The sequence below is a fragment of the Marmota marmota genome, unplaced genomic scaffold (genome assembly GCF_001458135.2).
Source record: "Marmota marmota marmota unplaced genomic scaffold, marMar, whole genome shotgun sequence".
NCBI classification, from domain to species: Eukaryota; Metazoa; Chordata; class Mammalia; order Rodentia; family Sciuridae; genus Marmota; species Marmota marmota.
This window is the reverse complement of record NW_025999876.1, coordinates 259,212-264,447: the sequence shown is the minus strand read 5'-3', so window position 1 is coordinate 264,447 and position 5,236 is coordinate 259,212.

Sequence of the window (5,236 nt, the reverse complement as noted above, 5' to 3'; positions counted from 1 at the left end):
TAAAGAGAGAGAGAGAGAGAGAGAGAGAGAGAGAGAGAGAGAGAGAGAGAGAGAATTTTAATATTTATTTTTTAGCTTTCGGTGGACCCAACATCTTTATTTTTATGTGGTGCTGAGGATCAAACCCAGTGCCCCTCGAACACCAGATGAGCAGGCTACCACTTGAGCCACATCCCCAGTCCCATGCCTCGATTTTTACAAGTGGCAAATTGGAAGCATCAAATTCATTTACTTCACAAATCTCTTTAAACCATTCACACCATGGATTATCAGTACTCTCCATAGTACCAGTAGGAGAATTGGTAACTTTAGGTCTAAACAATTCAGCCAATTCCAGAACCTCAATTATACACTCAATTTATAACCTACTGTCCTCTTCTCTGTCAAGGTCCTGTCTTGGAAACCAGAGTGTGAGGCCTTTAATTTTGGTCAGTTCTTTTCAAGACTACTTTTAGCTTTTCAGCACAGCTTCATTCTAAATAAATTTTACAATACTTTTTTTTTTTCTGAAAGGAAAAGAAGGCTAAAATTTTTGACAATGATTGCATCAAAGCTGTAGAATATTTAAAGATCTAGATTTTTTAATAATATTAAGACTTCTTATGCTAGACACAAAACATCATTCTGCTTACTTATCATATTTTTTATTTTGACATTATTTTTGTTATATTTTCATGTAAGAATCTTTAAGCTTTTGATTAAATGTATTTTATATTTTTTGATACTGTGGTAGTAGGAGCAAATGTGACTCCCTTTTGTTTTATGACTTCATGCTGTAAAACAACTATGCCAAGTAGAAGAGTCATGACTGGAGCAAGATGTTCTTTTCCTTTTGCTATAGAAACCTTTAAGAACACGGAACTACCTAATGGGGCATTGTTTCTGTAACTAGGGTAATGGGGCTCTGTTTCTGTAACTGAGATACTGGGCTAACTGTGATTGGTTAGGCTTCCATCTGCTTGACTGCACTGTCCCGCTTCTGTAACCTGGCTTGCTTGCATTGGCTAGACCCCCTGAACATCCCTTTTGTGGTTTTCAGGCTGATAAGGAGTGCCCTTACAATTGTTCGGGGCTGATCAGAGGAACAGCTTTATGTTCTGGTCAGCTGCCATGGGTTTGCTTCAATAAAGGCTTGATTCGATTATACATGAGTTGTCTGGAAGTCAGTTCATGAAACCCTGGGATGAAGCTTTAACTATAACATTTGAGGGCTCACCCTGGATCCATTTCTTCCCTACCCTCACACCAAATTTGCCTTCAATGCTGGGCCTTTGGACCTAGGCCTGGAGTAGAGGGGAGCTCCTGAGAGACGTTCCTCAGCCTCACTCTGAGGGTAACTCCAACAAGTCCTAGGACACTCTGAAAAGCCTCCTGCTGGCTGTCAGTTCTGGTGAGTTGACTCTTCTGGGGGAGCGAAAGATCAGATTGGAAGCAGTCGCTTATACCTTCCCCAGGACAGGATGAGACATTGTCACTGTCTCCCTGGAGGCCTCCCTGTGTGACCTCATCTGTCTGTATCTGGGGCCCACTGGAGGCCTCCCTGCTGGGCCTCATCTGTCTGGGGGTAAGAGGAGACGTGGTCTCTGCCCCATTAGAGGTCTCCCTGTGTGACCTCGGCGATTGTTGCTTGTCCTGTGTCTGTTCTGCTCTTTGTCATTTCTCCAGTGTCTTCTGCTGTTTGTCATTTGTCCAGTGTCAGTTCGGCATCCATTTGTTCTGTTTGCGGAGTCTCTGCCCCATTAGAGGTCTCTCTAGGTGACCTCAGCAATTATTGCTTGTCCTGTGTCTGTTCTGCTGTTTGTTGTTTCTCCAGCATCTTCTTGCTGTTTGTCATTTATCTTTTTTTTGGCCATTTTTCTTTTGTGCATGGGCCCTTTTCTTGTTCTCATAACCGCTCTTCTTTCATCAGGACTCCTTCACTCCACCACATCATGGGACAAGGAAGTGCTACAGAGCTCTCTACCTGGACCCCTTTAACTTGTTTTCTTAACAATTTTCAGGACTTCATCTGTTGGTTTGTTTTTGTTTGTTCCCTTTGTATTCAATGTTAATTTCTACCTCAGTTTGTTTCTAATGAAAAAAAAATGGTTAAAAGGTTTTAACTGTGCTCACTACAGCTTGCATTAAAATGTAAAGTGCTGCCGACAGGACTAAACGAATTGTCAAAAGTAAAAGCTAAAGGTAAAAAGAAAAAGACATTCTAGAGATTGCCTTAATTTAGGAACTGGGCCAGGTGGCCAACTGGGTAAATCATGTCATTTCCTATAGAGGACAGATTAAAACTAAAGTGTTTCATAAAATTATTATTCCTAAATTGTATAACAATAAAACATAATTTTGTCTAGAAAAATTTGGGCTTTTGTCTCTCAGTATTTTCAAGCATGAATAACTTCCAACTATTAAAAAATAGTCCAAAGATTTTTCAATGTCAGGCTAAAAGTTGGTGGTCACTATCCAAGAAACCAGAAAAACCAGTTTAAAATGGGACCCCAGGGCTGGGGATGTGGCTCAAGCGGTAGCACGCTCGCCTGGCATGCGTGCGGCCCGGGTTTGATCCTCAGCACCACATACAAACAAAGATGTTGTGTCCGCCAAAAACTAAAAAATAAAATATTAAAAATTCTCTCTCAAAAAAATAAAATTAAAATGGGACCCTAACCTGGGTGACTCTCCCAAGGAGACCAATGAAGCTGTGTCTTTGGGAAGTTCCTCCAGGGAGAAATAAGCCCCCTTCGTTTTTCTATGTTCCCTCAACTTTTTTCAGCTTTCAGGAACAGGAACACCTCAGGGAAAAGGTCAGAAAACTTTTAAAATTCTATGTTTGTTAAACTCATAATTTTGATCCAATATGCTTAGGTTAATATGTTTTTCTGATTACACTCTGCTTTATTCTACAGCCAATTTACAAGGGTTAACTCTGAATCTAATAGGTTTTAAAAAAATAAACTACAAGGCTTTTGTTTTTCTGTTTGCTTTGTGTGGGTGCACCAGTGTACTGTCTATCTGCATGTATTGCCATGTCTCATTTGATACAAATGAGCTCATAAATTAAAATTTTAAAAAATGGATCCAAATACTTTTGGTTAATATAATTTAAAAGGTTCAATTCAAATTGGGAAAATAAATAAATAAAAGTACAAATATCTTTAAAGTTACTAATACACAGCTTTGTTTCTAGATGGTTAAACAGCTGTTAAAATGTTAATGTCTATAAAGTGTCTGATGTCATTGTCTCTAGGATTTTTATCCAACAACAACAACAAAAGATTTCTAATACTATTCAATGCACTTGTCTGATAACTTGTTTTTTAAAAAAAGACTCGTAAATTTCATCTAAACATATATAAAATTAATCATGGATGTGTTTGTTAGAGACATCTAATTGGTTTACAAAGTTAAAATGCTGACTGTTAAATATAATATCAAGTACTCTTAACTCCTTAAATTCCATAAGGTAAAATACTTAAACAATGTTGGTGTTTTCATAAATTGGTAAACTAAAAAAAAAAAAAAATTGAAATTATAAAAACAAGGTTACTCTAAATTACAAAGTCCTAACAGGTATAATTCTACATACAAGGAGTCAAGAAGTTTCAACAGTATTTCAATTAAAGTACTATAAATAATAAATATTTCATCTTATTAATATGGATTAATTTATCTAAATTCAAAAATTTATAAGGGTTATTATTTCAAGGTACAAACAAAAAAAGGATCAATGGGTTAATAAATTATTTAAAAAGTTCTAAATATAAAAATATATTTAATAAAAAACTTTTCCAGATAAAAAAGTCTTTATGTGATAAAACATAATTATAATACATTTAAGTAAACAAAAAAAGGTCTAATTATAAGTAATATAAAGGTCTATAAATAAAAGACAAATATTAAAAGTTTATATGTAACTAAGTTGGTTATATATGTGACACAAATAGTTAAAACTATTCAAGGTTGTTTTCTAAGGACAAGTATTAATGTACTGATATATTTATATGTTAAAATGACAAAAACTTCTAAAAATATTAATTACATTATGTCTGTTAAGTTTTATCCCCTGGAACAAGTAATCTTGGAGATACTAAAGTTTTTACATCTGTGGCTAAACAGCAACTGTTATTTTAAAGTATTGTCCTACATTACAAATGTCTAGATTTTCCTTTAAAAACTAACCTTGATTAATATAAAACATCAATGAAAGTGTGGTACATTACTCTTCTTTATGGATTAAATGTGTTCATATCTTTCAGGTAAACAAGTCTTTAAGGTAAAAGGTTTAAAGGAATATTTTATCAAGCTGGTATTCTTCAAACTAAAATTGTCTGTAATGGTAATATAAACTTATAAAGATAATAGATTTTATTGGGGATTTATTTATATTATTTGATGTTTTATAACCAAATCTTATGTTAACTTTTACACTAATATATAAAAATTTAAAGGTATTTTAAAAGATAATGAAAGCCTGATCTGTTTAAAAATTAATATTATTTTTGCCACTTTTCTACATGGAAAAAAATGTTAAGGGCTCTCAGCCTTTCCTTAATTAATGTTTCAAATATATGTCATATTGTGCTAGCTAACATTCATACAGAGTCAGAAAACAATATATGTAAACTTTATAAAATGATATCTAAAAAGAGAGACAAAGATCAGCTTTAGAACTAAAACACTTTACCTAAGATTGTGAAGAACCCTGCCTTACCTGAGATAAGGCTCTGCCTCCCACCTTACAACATGTCAGAATAACTTCAAAGTAGGCCAGATTTCAGTTAATTTAAAGTTATATTCAAAGATTAATTTTATTACAAAGATTACTGTGATCTCAAACAGAAAATATAATGTATAACTCAGCCAAGGTTCAAAATTATATACAAGCTAAATAAGTTTTTACTATCATTAATTTCACTTTGTATTTTCATTATGACCAAAAAAAGTGACCACAACACTCAGAGCAACCAAGAGACCTTTACTGTGACAATGTCTGATTAACACACAAAGAGAGAGAGAGAGAGAGAGAGAGAGAGAGAGAGAGAGAGAGAGAGAGAGAGAGAGAAGAGAAGAAGAGAGGAGGGGGGAGAGCGCAAACAGGGTGTTGATATTTATGGGCTCAATGTAGGATGAGGAGGAGTAGGGCAAGTGGGCTATTACTTCTTTATTGGCAGAGAGCTTGTGCCACTTCAGGGATTGGAGGTGCGCCATTCACAGGGATTGGAGGTGATGGTTCACATGCCATTCA